This window comes from Xiphophorus maculatus, unplaced genomic scaffold (assembly GCF_002775205.1).
Source record: "Xiphophorus maculatus strain JP 163 A unplaced genomic scaffold, X_maculatus-5.0-male Unplaced_Scaffold_BN231, whole genome shotgun sequence".
Classification (NCBI taxonomy): domain Eukaryota; kingdom Metazoa; phylum Chordata; class Actinopteri; order Cyprinodontiformes; family Poeciliidae; genus Xiphophorus; species Xiphophorus maculatus.
In genome coordinates this window covers 1-18,186 of record NW_019369824.1, presented here as the reverse complement: position 1 = coordinate 18,186, position 18,186 = coordinate 1, and the positions used below count along the sequence as shown (strand labels likewise).

General features: G+C 36.8%; 1 pseudogene; it reads right to left on the bottom strand.

Moving 5' to 3' along the window:
- Positions 1–703: 703 nt before the first annotated feature.
- On the bottom strand, positions 704–15,018 carry LOC111608001 (annotated as a pseudogene).
- Positions 15,019–18,186: the final 3,168 nt, after the last annotated feature.

Sequence of the window (18,186 nt, the reverse complement as noted above, 5' to 3'; positions counted from 1 at the left end):
AGGAGAAAGTGGTTGAGACACGAAGGACTTCATAGAGATGGCTATCGGTCATTCTGGTTCTCAGTCTGCTTTTGTTCTGATTTAACAGAGAAAATGTGTGTTCACATACGTATGTATGTTGAGCCGAACAGGCTCATCATTCTTTTTGTGTGGCGTCTCATCAGAGGAAACTTGGCATTATCCAAACTCTGATAGAATTCAGAGAGGGAGAGAAGCTGATGTTGAATTTTCATAGAATCATCACATTGCATTTCAATCAGTTCTAACTGCAGACTCTTTTCCACTTTTTCTGCATCCACCAGGAAGGGGGTCGAGAACAGCTTGATTTGTTTTTCCATGACAGAAAAATCTTGGAAACGCTGGTTGACTTCTGTCACGAGAGATGCAACCACGGACACATATTTCTCCTTTGTAGCAGAAAGGTCGGCCTTTGGAATAGCAGACTTGATTTCAGACAGCGCAGGGAAGTGTGCAGCATTAAAGCCTCGTAGTTGTGTCTCAAACAGGCGGAGCTTTACGCAGAAGACTTTCATGTGCGTATACAGGTGTGGCACCAGCTGTTCTTTGCCTGGTAGGTTTTTGCTCAGTGTATTCAGATGATGCGTAAGATCAACTAAAACTGCCAGGTCTGCCAGCCACAGAGGGTCACTTAGTTCATGAAGAGGTCGGCCCTTCTCTTTTAAAAATTGGTCGATTTCTGATCTCAGCGAATAAAACCGCTGCCGCACAGAGCCGCGGCTGAGCCAGCGCACATCAGAGTGGTAGAGTACATCCCGTATTCAGCGTCCACGTCAGAAAGGAAAGCCTGAAATTCTCTATGGTACAGTCCTCTAGCTCGAATTATGTTGACAGTTTTTATGACAGTGTTCATCACTTTGCCCAGCTGGACAGTCTTGGCACACAGTGCTTCTTGGTAGATTTTACAGTGCATCCCAACAGCCTCACCTCCACTCTCTTTTATCTTAGCGCACACCAACGATGCCATTCCTTTGCGCTAGCCCATCATGGCCGGAGCTCCATCTGTTGTTACTCCACAGAGCTTGTCCCACTTAAGCCTCATCTTTTCAACTGCTTCTGACACAGCTTCAAAAATATCTTTTCCCGTCGTTGTGCCTTTTAGGCTCATCGTATCAAGCAGCTCCTCCGTACAGCAAAAATGATCATCTACTCCCCGCAAAAAAATTAACAGTTGCGCAGTGTCTGTGGCATCTGTTCTCTCATTGCATGCTATTGCGTAAAATTCAAAAGCACAAGCTTTGTCTCTTAACTGAAGTTTCAAGTCAGCTGACAAGTCCTCGATTCTCCACACCACTGTATTTCTGGATAAGCTCACATTGTTGAAATCAGGCACTTTTTCTGGGCACATTATTTCTGTGACGTTGATGAGGCACTGCTTTATGAAATCACCGTCTGAAAATGGTTTGCCGTGCTGGGCAATAAGTTTAGCAACTTCATAACTTGCTGTTGTGGCGTTTTCCTGTGTTTTGTTGGCACAAAAAAAAACTGCTGTTGAGCTTGCAGGCTAGGTCCCATTTGCTTAACTTTCTGTGTTCGTTCGGCACCAGTGTACGATGTGTAGCTCTGATGTTTGGTCTCATAGTGCCAACGGACATCATACTCTAAAACGTTCAAAATAAAAAATTTGCATAATAGGTTCCCTTTTTAGTGCAAGAACTGCACCTGGATAACACTCTGGTTGTCAGAGTTATCTAAGGGAATTTAATTGATAAAATAATCTGTGTCAGATGTGTGGCGTCTTGAATCAAGATGAAAATAATCCCCAGAATATGAATCAATAACACTGTTAGACACTCCCTGCTTGATAAAGAATCTCCGAGCCAAAACCAGGGTTCATTTTCCAGAAGTGTCATGACTCCACCCACGTTTTCATAAAGTTTCACTGGAATACTTTAGGGCTAGGTTCAGATTTCTTTTTTAAGCATCAAGGCTGAATTGGTAAAAAGCAGACCAGTCAATTAAGACAAGAAACATAAATAATTAGATATTTTTGTTTAATAAACAGATTTTCTTTTCTTTAGCCTTCCTTTAAAATGACCAAACTTGGGTCAGTTCGTGTTTTGATCACTTCAGAAGACGATGCATCGACACATTTGAATGATTACAGCTAAACTGTAAACAGTTTAAAGTCTCCAAACATGAGAAACACGTGTTCACACTCTGACAGACGCTCTGCAGGCCTTGGAGGAGGATTACAGGTGTTACACTGTCAGACAGCCAGGTATGTCTCGACTTCCTCAATATGAATCTGAAGCCCTGAGAGCTCAGAGGTCATTTAAAACCAGGCTGCTTCAATCGGCAACAGGATAAATAAATTAAATAAATTACAAATAGTTTTTTTGTTTTTGCTTTTTTGTCCCATTAAGTGTTTCAGATCAAAATATGACCTAAATAAATGCAGAATGCGGCTAACATGTCAAATGGCAAATAGCTAAATATGTCGTATTTGTTGAATTATTTTACTTCATCCACTTCAGAATATATCGATTTATGCTCCATTGTACACAAAATTGTATTACTTGTGGGGTTTTTTTTGGTTAGAGATGATAAATTTGACCTATATTGTAAATTTAGGTATGATGCAAATTAGATCCACCAGGCATTTAAGGAATGAAACTGAATTTTCAATGTCATTATGCTTGTTTTATTAATGTTGCTCTTTCTCAAGCATGATTTTGAAGTTGTGTTTGAAAAACCATAGCTTTTTCATAATTATGGTTTCAAATACATTAACTATATCCCTTGTGGTTCTTTCTCCTCCTTTCCTTAAAACTGATTATGAAATCAGTTTTATGAATTAATTTTCATCCTGCAAATACTGAATAAAATAATTTCAGTCTTAGAAACGCTTATTCCATGTTTCATGAAAAAATATTAATGTAAGGGGAAGTACTTTTGTAAATAATTATTTGTTCACCAATAATTAGTTTTGTAGTCTGAAGTAATCCTTTAAATTCAAAGTTGCAAAATCAAAACACATGCACAAAATGTACTCTTTCTACAATTATACCTAAATTTTATATATTACTTCTTTTTTTTTTTTTTTTTTTTTGTAACCCCTCCAGGGGGTCTTTTGTGGGCTCTAGTGTCCCTTTTCATGAAGTAGGCTGACAGGAAAGGGGGAGGGAGAGGGGGGAAGACATGCGGTAAATGTCGCCGGGTCCGGGAGTCGAACCCGCGACAGCCGCGTCGAGGACTTGAGGCCTCCAAATGTGGGTCGCGCTAACCCCTACGCCACCACGGCACGCCCCCCATATATTACTTCTTAATACTAATGTTATTCATTTTCATTCCTTGGTTGCCTAGAGTGCTAAAAAGCTTCAAACCAAAACTTATAAATAATTTTATTCACAATATGTTTTTTTAATATACAATATGTAGAAGACCTGATCCAGCTTATATAGTTTTATTGCAGAATCTATTTCAGGATTTATATTAATTACTGAGTTTATCAGAAAAATTCAATAAAGCATGTGTAGTTCATATTCTGACCACTAGATGGCGTAAATAAGTAGAGTACTTAAATGATTGCCTAGACACCCACTTAGACAGAACGATTTCATATTCTTATCTCAATTTTAATCCAACATTTGATCATTTTCAAATTATTTTATGATACTTAACAGAAGTTGAGCACCTGAAAGGAGATGGTTGTTGATTTGTTAGCTGAAATCAGTTATGGAGCTTTGACAGAAAAACTTGACAGGCCTCTTTGAAAAGCATCGCCTCAGTTTGTCCACTAGATGGCAGTGCAGCAACATGGTGCCAGGTGAAAATGTCCAGCAGCTGTAAAAGTAAAAGAGAAAGTTTCTCTGTTAAGACAAACTTTTTTCTTTTCTTTTGTTTTGCAATTAGCCAGAAAAGCAACAAGTTTCACATTATTGCCAAATGTCAAATTTATTTTTATAGCACATTCCAACAGCACAGAGTAAAAAGCAAACCAAATGCTAAAAGGCGTCAAAGTTAGTGGTTGTTTTCTTCTTCGGTTCAGCCGTTAAAATAGTTTAATACCACAAAACTGATCTTTTATGTGTTTTAATTGAAATCCCCAGTTTTACTGTTTCAGCAAGAAATAGGAGCTTGTTTCTAATAAATAATTCCTTAATATTGATTTTTTTTTTAAATATGCATCTTCCACTGGCAGATTATTTGACTCTTCTTGTTAAAAGTGAACAAACCTGCAAGTACATTTTATTAGTATTAAGGAATTATTTCCTTAAAACAAGCTACTATATTGTGCTGAAAAATACTTGTAGGTTAGTTTTGTCTTATTTCAATCCTACTAAGATTTTTGACTAAACTAGACCAAAAATTGTTGGTAATAGTTTGTGTTTTGCAGTGCATTTTATTTCTAACTGTTTGAAAAATGGACATCTGTTAAATTAGAAATACACAATAGTAGTGATGCCAGTAATGGTGGTTTTGTAATCAATTCTATAGATCAGTGTTTCCCAACCCTGGTCCTCAAGGCCCACTGTCCTACATGGTTTAGAGGTTTCCCTGCTTTAATGTGCCTGATTCAACTGATTGCAGCCTCAACAAACGCCTGTTAATCAGTCATCAATTGAAATCAGCTGGTCTGAAGCAAGGAAATACCTAAAACATGCAGGGCAGTGAGCCTTGAGACCAGGGTTGGGAAACAACCAATAGAATAATAATAATTATTATTATTGTTATTTGCGGGGACTTTCCATATAATAATAATAGATTATTCTATTACAATAGAATAATCTATTATTATTCTATTGTAATCGAATAATAGATTATAAAAGAGTAAATTAAAATAAGAGTAAAATTATGACATAAATTCATTTTTAAATTAGAAAATTAACATTATATTTCCTAAACTGTAATACACTGAAACATATTTACATACAAAGTTAATTGATTACGATTCTGTTTCAGCAAACCCATTTCTGCTCTAGATGTTCATGTTATTTACAACATGAGGAGAAGATCATGGAAATTTGGTTGTTTTTCTGCTAAAGTTGCTTTAATGTGTAATATTGTTGATTTCCCGTTACCTGAGCAGAGTCATGGGAAGAGAAACCTCTCTCTCTCTCACATGCACAAACACAACACACCTAGAGAAATTTAGAGAGAGACCAATTAACCTGACAGTCATGTTTCTGGACTGTGGAAGGAAGCCGGAGAACCCGGAAAGAACCCTCACATGCACAGGGAGAACATGCAAACTCCATGCAGAAAGACCCTGGGCTGGGATCGGAAAGAGAGACATTTTTGCTGCACTGTTTCCCAACCCTGGTCCTCAAGGCACACTGTCCTACATGGTTTAGAGGTCTTCCTGCTTTAATGTGCCTGATTCAACTGATTGCAGTTCAACAAACACCTGTTAATCAGTCATCATTTGAAATCAGCTGGTTTGCACCATTCCGGCAGTGCATAGAATAATCTACAGTATAGATTATTCTGACGACCAATCAATTAATGAGTTAAAAAAAATTACACATTCTGCAAATTTTTCATTTACTCTCTCTTTCATTTATGTTCTTTCACAGTCTGGAGTTTGATTTTTCCAGGTTTGGATTTGTAAAATATTTGATATTCATGTCCAAACCTTTTGCTGTGAGGGCCAAAGTTAAGTTTAAGTCACAAAAATTATGCTTTTTTAATAACCTATTTTATTTTCATTCAGTGCTGCATCCAAAACTCTTAATGAAAAGTTAAGTGGAAGAAAAAAAAGTGGTAGAGACTAATGAGAGGTGAGCACCTTTTAGAAGGTGTTTTGGATTCCCGACTTAAATTTAAAATCTACAGAAATGATAGATTTTGTTGGGTATGTAACATGTTAACGTCTCAAGTCTTTCTGGACTTTTTAAATGATCGTTTCCAGTAGCAGAATTAAGCAACTAAATTAAAACCTAAAAATTAAAACATTGTCTGCTACAGATTACCCAGATATTTATTTAAAATTCAATATCAGCAGATGTTTTTTGTGCAGTTCTTGTCTTTAATGCGTATTTATTTACCCCCTTCCTTTATTTACCTGTAAAGTCCTTCAAATTACCTCTTATGTCAATTACAAAATGCTCAAATGAACACATTTATTACTTAAACTTACATAAAACAGTATACATTTTATTTCATTTACAGTGGAGTAAAAAACATAGTTTATTGTAAGGAGGCTGTTGGGTTTTATGAGCAGATAGTTAAAATAAAAAGGTACGATAAAAAGGCAAAATCCAACATTCAGTAAACGTTTAGTGAAGATTTCAACAAATAAACATGTAGGAACTGTGGTCTCAAACAAAAGACCAACTCGCAGACTGTTTTACAAAGAAGGGAGCATCCACAACCTCACTCCTTAAGGCTCTTTATGAAGGACATTGGATTCTTCAATAAATTCATTTACAAGATGTTTCACGTTCCATCATGTTGAAACTGTACTAACAAAATCCTTAATGGATGTGCTTTGTCATAGGGTTAGGAACAGATGCATTTACAGAGATAACAATGAAATTTCAATAATATCTATCAATTTAACTAAGACATTTTTATTTAATGTATTTAAAGGGGACACATTGTGCAAAAATCACTAAAGAAAACCCACAAACGCTTAAGAAAAATAAAAATCTGCAATAAGTTGATGCTTTTTATGTCTTAAAAATACATTTCAAAACAAGTCACATTTCACTGGCACTACGTGGTTACCTAGCAACCTGCGCAGAGCCCAGCCCATTACCTAGCAACCCGCGCAGAGCCCCGCCCATTACCTAGCAACCCAGGGGGAGCTACAGACTGTTTGCTCATACATAGACTTATTTCTAACCTGTTCAAGGGAGCATAATGTTTCACCTTTAAAGATTAAAAACATTAAAAATCAGTTTGTGATGTCAGTTTCTGCTTTTAACTTAACGTTACATTTTATATTCTGACATTTGTTCTGGTTTTTAGCAGTGCAAAAAAAGTCCAGAAAACCAACAAGAAGAGTCTATTTAAGAAAAAGTAAAGGCTTTCTACCTTTTTATAGTTATTTTACTTTTTTTTTATCAGTTTCAGTTGCAGGAGTTGTGGATTAGCAGTCCAAAGAAGGAAACAATAAAATGGCAACACGTCTACATCCAAGTCTGACTAATGATGCCCGCTTCCTTGCTTTGTTTTTAGGATTCTCATAGGTGGCCTGTTCAATGGGCTGGGTGGGATTCTTGTACTCGTAGTACTCCACTACGGGGTAGGTGATCATGCTAATCACCAGAACAGCCAGCACAATGTACAGTTTATACTCCACGCACAGGAAGGTGCTGTAGGCGAAGGCGATGACGAAACCAAGCGACTCCCACATGCGGTAGTTGGCAAAGGCGGCCTCCTTGTCCCGCGGGAAGAGGACGCCATAAAGAGCTGCAACAGAGCGGGCGACAGATCAGTTTGAAGGTCGGCTCAGCTTGTTTTTATCGTTAATCTTGTGCACATGCAGTTGAACCAGTTTGTAGAAGTATGTTTAATCCTTGGGAACAATTTCCAGAAGCCTAAAGGTGCCACATTCATTAGTTCAAACATTTATATGCAAATCTAGACGTGATGTGAATGTCCAACCATCATACTGTCCAAGAAGGAGACGGGTTTTGATCAGAAATGTGCAGATGACCCCCAGAACTAAAGCTAAAAACATTGTGAAGAATCTGGCTAAAGTTGGTAAGACTGTATCAATATCCAAGTTAAAACTTGTCAAGTACCAATATGGCTAAATAGCCTCTCCATAAGGAAGAAGCCACGACTCCAAATGTCCACAGGGACAAAAATCTTCATTTTTGGGACATGTTTTGTGGTCTAATGATACTAAAGTGGAACTTTTTGGGCTTAATGACCCATCGTTTAATTTGGAGAAAAACCGGGACACTTGTACCATCGTAACTGTGATGTATGTTGGTGGAAGTATCATGTTGTGCGTCTGCTTTGCAGCAGGAGGAACTGGTGCACATCATAATATGGATGGCGTCATGATGGAAAAAACATTGTGTAGAAATATTGAAGCAACTACTGAAGACATCAGCCAGTTTATAGGACAAGGTTTTTTGTAAAAGTTTATCAGTAAATTGAAAATTAGTTCCTGTAAAACATCTCACAGATTTCTACATGAGCAGTAAATGTCATTTAGGTACCAAACAGGACAAATTACAGCTGTTGAATCTGAAACTATAATTAGTTCGGTAGAAAACAACAAATATCATTAGGTCAAACTGCTTCTAGGTTCCTTCCAGGTGGTTTTTTCCTGCTTTCGAGCATGAAAGCATCAAAGCAGAGATTTTCGGTTTTTCTTACATTAGTCTGAGTTTGCCAGATGCGTCCGCCATACCCCACAGAGCGGGAAAACAAACGAAAAACACAGGCAGCTGGTCAGGATGAGGCCTCCAGAACAGGAGGGCGATGATGCAGGACAAGTTGGTCGCCCCAGCTGAAAACAGATGATTCCTCTGGTTACAAACATCTATGGCTGCCGACCTTTAACCAGAGGCGGCACTACTTCAATATACTTTTACTCAAATAAAAGAAAAATTAAACATGTTGTTTCTTTATTCGGTGGGTAGAAAATCCTGAATTTTTTCTCAGTTAGCGATACTCATAATAAAATTATTCAGATAAAATGTACAAAGTAGTAAAAATACTCCTAAGAGGTTTTTTTCCTTCCAAAAAGTTACTTTAGTAAATGCAATTAAGTAAATGTAAGTAGTTACTTTCCAACCCTGTCTATAACCGGCTTTTTCACCGCAGTTCTGATTAGCACAATTCCAATATTTTCACTAAATAAAATACAATAAATAAAAACAAAACGGTCCAGTGCCACTTCCATATGTGGTGCTAAGTCAGCACTCATTACTGTATGAACATTTAAATGATCCATAAACGGTTTAATCCATTATTACTTCCATAAACAATGCGCTTCTGTGTGACGTGATGTTCATCTTCTGCGCATGCGGGCCGCTTTGTACAGAAGCATCATTTTCTAGCAGTAAGAACGACGACGCCAAAGAACAAAAAAAAGATCGGGACTAAACATTAAGACATGCTGTATGAACGTATCCTTATATAAACAGTTTACATATAAGGAAATTAGTTTGTACCAAAGAAGAAGAGGGCGGCCCTTCCGGTTGTAGCGAGCGATTCTCCCAAACAGGAAGGAGGAGAGCGAATTAGTCGCTCCGAAGCACATCATCACATAACCGACATAGTGGATCCCCAAAGCACAAGTTACGTAGTTCTGCGAAGAGAGGCAGCAAAACGGGTTCACATCTCACAGTTGGTTGATGAAACGTCAACAAACTCAAAATGGCAGCAGATAGTTGGAATATTTTTGTAAGATATTCCTACTTTTTTCGCTTCGAAGCGAAGGCATTTGAGTAAACCTCCAAAAGGTTTACTTAATATTCTCACTTTACAACTCTAAACTTTATTGTATTTTGGGGGATTTTATGTGATGTTATTCTGGACTGGAAGAAAAAAGATGCTATATGCTTTAAGAATCTTTTTAATAATAAAAATCTGAGACTTAGAATTACATTTGTAATGTCAACGGGGATCTATGATGCAAAATTAACATTTTGCACCTTTTTGTAATTCCACTTGGATCTCAGCTGCTTCTAAAAACAGTCCAAGCACTTAAAAAAAGATACCAGCTGTTTTCTGGCAATACATTAATTCTGTTTGCTGACTGGAAGATGAGCCATTTCAAAAACCCATAATTGTTGAGTCATATTTGAGCAGTGGACCAACCAGTGACGCTAGGTAATGATGCTTTCTCATTCTAGCACCAACTTGATTTTTATTTTTTTGTTTTATGTGTCCTTACTTTGGTGTACTCCCCGGAGAGGAAGCTCTGCTCGAAGCCGCTGTAGATGGTGAGCGGGATGAGTGTCAGGAGCCTCCAGTCCTTCAGCAGCCTGAACGTGGCCAGGAACGTGTGGCAGAACGGTTCCCGGTTCCCCGAAACTGGCTGGTCTGCTGGTGGTCGATGTTGTCCAGAAATATCGACACGATGAGTATCGCTAGAACGCCAACCCCTACGAGACAAACATCTCGCCGACTCAGATTTAAGACTCCATTCAAAAGAAATGTAGAAATTTTGTCCGTGTAAATTTGCACTTCCACGATATACGCTCATGCCTTTGCTAGCTAGGCATCGGAAGTTGTAGATGGATTTCACCACACATGCACATGCCCCAAAAAAAAATAACTGTCTCACAATTCACACACAACACAAGAATCAACAAACTGGCAAAAAAAAAAAACAGTATTGAAGTTAAGAAGTCGGAATATTAACATGGCGAAGCACAAAGATATTTAGAGAAGAAGATCAGGACCACTGGAAAAACAAATTATTTTTTTCTCAGAATTCTGACTTTATTTTCAGAATTCTGACTTATTCTAAGAATTTTATTTATTTTCAGAATTCTGACTTTTTTCCTCATAAATTATTTTCTCCCTCAGAATTCTAACCATATTTTCAGAATTTACCTTTTTCTCAGAGTTCTGACTTTTTTCTCAGAATTATGCGTTTTTCTCTTTTTTATAGAAATAATTTTCCATAGACATTGTTTGCAATAGCTCTTAGAATAATTGCAAGCGTTACTTTCCATAACACCATTTTTTTAATTTTTGTTTGAAGCTCTATATCACAGGTGTCAAACTCCAGTCCTCGAGGGCCGCTGTCCTGCAGTTTTTAGATGTGCCACAGGTACAAAACATTGGATCAAATGGCTTATTACCTCCTCCTTGTGTAGATCAGTTCTTCAGAGTCTTAATGACCTAATTATCTATTCAGGTGTGGTGCAGCAGAGGCACATCTAAAAGTTGCAGGACTCCGGCCCTTGAGGACTGGAGTTTGACACCCCTGCTCTATATGTACCATTAATGTTAGACTCAGCCTTACTTGTGTTTTGTAAAATAATCCACCACATCTGGCTACTGTTGATGCGAAGAGCGCGGCCATTTTGACACGCGAATTCCGCATTACAATCGTAACTTGGTATAGTCGGAGTTGCTTCCAAATTCCCAGTTGATTTTACTGACTGGGAAGTTGAAGTTTCTCGGTTCCAAGTACAACTGGAATGCAACAGCAAAATGAAATGAAGATGTCTATGTGTGTCTCTAACTTTTGCGTGACAGAAGAATCAAACAAGAAAAAATAAATAGTCCCACCAAGGTAAAATCCAAGTATTTAAGGCCAACTTACATTTTCAAGTAATTTTGGACAATTTAAAACCTTTTCTAGGATGCATGGACACCCTGTCAGATTTTATCTAGTCAAACTGCAACCAAAGCAGTTTTGTGAGAAGAACAAAACTCTAAAATTACCAATGTAGCACCCGAGAGCGTCCACACAAGCTTCTGTGCAGGTCTGCTGGAGGTACTGTTGCTGCTGCTGGTATTGATAGTGATTCCACAGCCAAATGCTCCACAGGTGCTTAGAACGTCCTCTGGAATGTCGGCTGGAAAAATAAACACATGCAAATGTTAAATACACCAAGAAATAGAGAAAGCAAAACTTTCAGAGATGTTGGTTTCCACTGCTTTTTAGGGATTATTTAAGGGGAACTGTTTGTCTTTGTGAGTCTTTGTCTATTTTTCCACTTGTGTTTTAAGGTGATGGTGGTGGACAGGAAGAAAATAAACAGGAATGTGGTTTCTGGAGAAACTCGTCAGTTAATCATTTATAAACTGATAAGAAAGCATTTAAACCAGGATGGTAACTTTGTGTGTGCACCATGCAATGACCTTCAAGAAACAACTGTTGATGCTAAATAATCTGGGAAGTGTCATGAGGTAGTTGGCATAAGAGGGAAACTATTAGAATGAATACTGTTATTGTCAAAAGTCAGAAATTACAAAAAGCCAAGAGCAGTGGTGGGCATTGCTAGCTAAAACGTTAGCTGCACTAACCCTAAAGCATTAAATATAAACATTAGTTCAGCTAATGCTAAATACTACACCAATAAAGTATTTAGCAGAAGCCAATGATAGAGCGATACACTAACACAGTGTTTAGCTAAAGCTATTGCTAAAGCACTACACTAACACAGTAGTTAGCAAAGCATAATGCTTAAAGCGCTACGCCAACGCCAACACAGTGTTTAGCTAAAGCTAATGCCTAAAGCACTACGCTAACACAGTATTTAGCAAAGCCTAATGCTAAAGCGCTACGCCAACGCCAACACAGTGTTTAGCTAAAGCTAATGCTAAAGCACTACGCTAACACAGTATTTAGCAAAGCCTAATGCTAAAGCGCTACGCCAATGCAGTAGTTAGGAGAAGCTGATGCTAAAGCGCTACACTAACACAGGTTTGTTTAGCTAAACCTAATGCTAAAGCGCTACACCAACACAGTATTTAGCTGAAGCTAATACTAGAGCGCTACACCAACACAGTAGTTAGGAGAAGCTAATACTAGAGCGCTACACCAACACAGTAGTTAGGAGAAGCTAATGCTAAAGCGCTATACTAACACAGTGTTTAGCTAAAGCTAATGCTAAAGTGTAATCTCAGCTTGTTTGTAAGCCTCTAACTTGACTAATCCGGCTGACATTAAGCTTTACTGGATCGTCTACTTACAGATGTTGGTGTCCTGCCCAAAGATGAGCGACGACATCAGGTTTCCCCAAACTGCAGATGACTGGAAGATGAAGAAGAAGATCCCAAAGTAGTGGTTGACCACATCAGCACCCTTCTTATTGTGCTTGGCGGCTTGCACATTCCCAGAGATGGTCAGGTAGGTGCATTTAGCCGACCACAGAGGGATCCGCCCAAACCCAGGATGAAGGAGGTTGGGATGAGGGTTGTACCTGCAGGTAGCATCTTAATTTATCCACATGTGGTAATTTTGTTTTTTGTTTTTCTCAGAAATGCTAAATTATGCTTTTCTTTGAATTCAGAACATAGTTACTCGATTGTGCTATAAAATGATATGATGTGGCTGGAAAACACATAACAGCGCCTCTTTAAAGATAATTTTCTACTTTTTCTAAATTCCCACCAAATTTGTTTTATTTTTCTGTTGTTTCTGTCTCCAGTGTGAATTGAAAAAAAGTTCATTTATAAAATGGAAAAACTTTCTTGTTTTAAATAAATCATCTGCCAAGATCTTTTTGATCAATATTAAAGAAATACTACCTAAAAACAGGTGCCTATGTATTGCTAAAAAGTAATATTTATATGTTAGTTTGTTTTATTTTAATTGTACTAATATATTTGCACTAGAAACTAAACTAAAATACTTGGTGAGATTTTGTGTCTTTGCAGTGAAGGATAATTTTAGCGCATAACAAGTTGTTGCTCTAGACTTGTCAGTCAGATCCGAGTGACATTTCTGCCCAAAGAATGAGCCAGATATTATTTAAAACTCGGCTCTTTACCATCCAGGGTAGAGGTTTCCGAATGAGTAGGACACGTAACAGACCATTCCCACGACGATGGTCCATTTAAGCCCAGGTTTTTGATCATGATGGGCGGCAGGAACATGGAGGAGATGATGATGCCGGCGTAGATGACGCTCAGGGATGCAACGCCCATCCCCTGCGCCGCATTCAAGCTGCTCTGCACAACACAAAAATAAAATAATAATCAGAAACCAATCAGTTTTAAAGGAGGCAACAGGTTTTTATTTAAATGTAACAATATGTGCTGGAATAACACTTAAAATCCCAATAATCTGCACAATTTTAGTGCATATGAGGTCTACAGCGTTACCCTTACCCTAATCTTAACCCTAACCAAAATTCAATTCACACTGTGGTCCTAAATCTGACCCCTGACCCAAAAACAGCGTTTCCCCTTGTGGTGACCAGGCTTCGGTCCCCACAAAGAGCAGTGTGTCCCCACAACGTGGACATGTCAGGTCTGGTCCCCACAAGACAGAAACAAAACGCACACACACACACACACACCTACGGGGAATTTAGAGAAACCAATTAACCTAATAGTCATGTTTTTTTGGACTGTGGGAGGAAGCCGGAGAACCCGGAGAACCCGGAGAGAACCTACCATGCACAGGGAGAACAGGCAAACTCCGTGCAGAAAGACCCCGGGCCGGGAACTGAACCCAGGACCCTCTTGCTGCAAGGCAACAGTGCTACCACTGATCCACTGTGTACTTAGACTAATAATTAATGATAACAATATTAAAAATCCCAATAAAATACAATTAAAAAAATTAAATTCAAAAATACTTCATTAATCCCAAAGGGAAATTAAATTAAATTAAATGTATTTTTATTAGTAATGTGACAAAATATTAAGAGTATTAATAGTTTTCCATTTAAATGTGTATTTAAAAAAATATCTTACTTGGCCCATCAATATTTTTTCTAGCTCTCTGGTCTGAAACCACTCAGTATTTTGAACTTAAAGTAAAAGTTTAAGCAAAATAATTAATTTTTCAGATTAAATTTAAAGATTTGTATTTTAAATACTTCTTTAATAAATGAGCATTAATTAAAATGTTTATTTTTAGCACTTTTTGAATTAAAATTCAACATTTTAGCACCAGTAGAGCTTTTTATCTGCTTACCTGTAAGCTCTGCAGGCCTCCATAAGCCGTGAACAGAAACAGAAATCCAGTGGAGACCACCAACACATTCTTAAAGTTTTGGCTGATCATGATGGTCTTCTTCTATTTTTTTCTTCTTTTTTTTAAAATAAAAATAAGACAATGAAGCTTTTAAGAATAATGAAAACCAAAAAGTCCTGGGGGGGGGGTTTAATCTAGCTGCTCTGCTCAAGAGCAAAGTCAGATGAAGACTGCTTATGCTGCAATGATTCTGCCTCTGATAAAGTCGTACCGTTAAAAAATCTTGGGATAAAGTCCAACCCTCTACCCCCCACACAAACTCATATGACACCCACACACACCATTTAGAAGGTTTGATCCCTGCTGATTACTTATCACCATCTAAATCTTTCATAAAAATCTTTTCTGTTTCTTCTCTCTCTATTTTATTTGTAAAAATGTTTAATTTCAGAGCTTTAAAAATCCAGATTTGTGTGTTTTTGTTGTTTTGGTCAACAACAAAAAAAACCAAACAAATCAGAAATATATGATTTCTGCTCATATATAACATCAATTGCCCATTTGGGATACAAATATATCTGAATCTGAATCTATATCTATATAATCATTAAAGGTAAAGTCAATGCATGTGGAGGAAGTGGCAGTGAGCAAAAGTTTACAGCACGTGGATCTTTTTACAGGAACGCCAACTCAGTTTTACAATGCAACGTGTTTACAGGAATGAAACAAACTTTGATATTTTTCACCAGGATTCAAAGTCAGTCAGATTCCAGGTAAACGCCTCGCATATCAACTGACCCATTTGATAAAAACTGGACTGGGCAGTAAGAGAAAAGATGACATATTTTAAATGAAACCTAATCAGTAATGATATTAGTAAAGTTGGAGTTTATTAATATAGCTGCTCGTGTTGGGAATATAGTATTTTTGGTTTAAAACTGACTAACATTTATAGTAATTTATGATTTAATTAACTTTGAGGCATGTAGGCATGATGTTGCCAGATGTTGCCAGTTTGGTGATTTAGTGTGTTTTTTTTTAGCACTTTTTGAATTAAAAAATTCCAAAATTTGTTGGAATATAAATTAGACAAATTAATTGGTAATTTAATTTTTACCAATTAAATTTAATTGGTAAAAATAAATCGTACAAAATAAACTTTATTGTTCAAATTTTCCTAATAGAGTTTTGGGTTTGACAACTACATCCAAATTTCCAAGATTACATTTTATTTTCCCATTAGTTTCATGTTTTATATAACTAATGTTTTATATATAACCAATATAAAACATTATATTTTATATATAACTAATATAAAACATTAGTTTCATGTTTTATGTAACTAAGACAATAATACGGTCTGAAAGTTTGGTTTCAGTCCGTATAAGAAATTCTTCAAGGTTTCGAGGATTTTAGTTTTTTTAAATAACTAGCTTTTATCTATGGAGTCTATGGAGTTTACAAACTACATATTTAGCTCATAGCGAATATTTAGTCTATTAACTAAGCTTCCTAACCAACTATTTAGCTTGATTATAATTGGCTTTCAACTACGTATTTTGTGTGTAGCTAAATATTTAGCTTGTTAACTAAATGTTTGCAAGCTAAATATTTTTGTTTTGCAAGCTTATTTAACCAGCTTTGGAGCTAAATATCTATCTTGCAAAAACTATTTTACTTGCCAACAATATATTTATTTAGGAGCAAATTATTTAGCTTGATAGCCGTATGTTTAGTTAGTCAATTAAATATTTTGTTTAGAGCTAATTATTTGGCTTGATGGCCACATATGTAATTAACAAGCTAAATATTTAATTGACAAGCGCAGCTAAACAACTTTGAAATTATTTAGCATGTTAGCTGTAAATTTAGTTAGCAAGCCAAATATTTTTTAGAAAGCTTAGTTAACAAACTTTGAAGCAAAAATATTTAGCTTGCTAACTCAATATTTTGTTTGGAGCTAATTATTTAGCTTGTTGACTACATACGTAGTCAACAAGCTAAATATTCAATTGAGAAGTTTAGTTAAAAAGCTTTGAAGCTAAATATTTAGTTTGCTAACTAAATATTTAGCCTCCTAGCTAAATATTTTAACAAGTTAACTAGTTTGTTTGCAAGTTTAGCAAACAAGCTTTGAATCTAAATATTGAACATGCTAATAAAATATTTAGTTTGGATCTAAATATGTAGCTTGATAGCTAAATGGTTCATTTGCAAGCTAAATATCTTGTTAGCAAGCTTAGTTAAGTTGGAGCTAAATATGTAGTTGTGAAGATGTAGGGAAGAAAACACCTGAAGCTACCCAGAGTACCAGCAGCTAGTTACCATTGAAGCCAACCACAACTGCCTAGTCAAAGTATGGCCTTTTCATTTTCCCTTGTAGAGCTGAATAGCATTGATATAAGAGATGTAATTGTGTAATATGTGCGACCCTTGAATAGCGCCTTGAGGAACCCCACATATTTTTATTTACTTTTGTTTGTTTCTTCAGTTTCTTTTGCTCAAATGACACAACGTACACATAAACATCCCCATTAAAGCTTTTAATGGTTTATACCTTTTGTACAAAACAACCATATTGAATGATGCACTTTGGTCGAGCTTTTTAAACATTTTCATTGCCTGGAAGATTGGTCACGTTTTGGTCATTTGCTTTTATGCTCTCAGTGAAACAACCAGCAGAGATTTATCCCCTCTACCAGGTTTATTGTCCTCAGTTTGACCAAACATTGAATCCTACACCAGCAATAAATATAAATATACATAAATAAAACCACAATACATACAAATAACCTTTTTGAGGTTAATTTAAATGACAAAAAGGTGAGAAAGAGTGACTAGTGATGTAATCAGTGTCAATAAAACACTGGGTCTAAGCGGTGGGTAGAAACGACTCAACATCATAAAAAGATAGTAACTAAGACGACATGTTTCACTCCAACAACATCCTTACGTTCAAACCTGATTACTAACAAATATTTAACTTTCTAAACGGATTCTTTTTCTAAAAAATAAAAAGAGTTTTTTTCCTTTTAAATATTTACACTACAGCGGTGTAAATATTTACTGGTGTATATTTATACAGTTTACTTGTGTAAACTGTATATTTACACCAGACAAAAAGCCATAAACTGTACATCCATTACAGTACAAGTCCTATCTGATTTAGTTCATGGATTTCTGCCTCACCCTGTTGTTAGGAAAGAACTGGGTGTGGCTGTAAAGACTTGTTTCTGATAAAACACCTCTTGTTATGTTTTAAGATATCGCAGTTAACCTAAGATAATCTATTGAAATCTGCTGCGTAAGGGATTTTTTGGGTTTTACATTATGGTCATAAAAAAACGTATATTTGGGGCCTGCCCATAGCAATGCATAAGGAGAGCATGCCTCCTTGCGTTGCATGGCAGGCACCTATTCTACACCCAATAGAATGTCTCTTTATTATATAAAACTGAAATAACTTCCCAACTAAAGGCGACATAAATGCATCTGAAGCCCCTGTCAGTTTTACTTCTTTGCTTTTTCACACAGTGCAGCCAGGATGTGTCCCCAGGTTCACTTACGTTCATAGCCACACCACGAACACGAGGCCAGCGGTTCCTCTTGGCCTTATGCTTGTGGTAGGCGCGGCCGGCCTTCAGGATGGG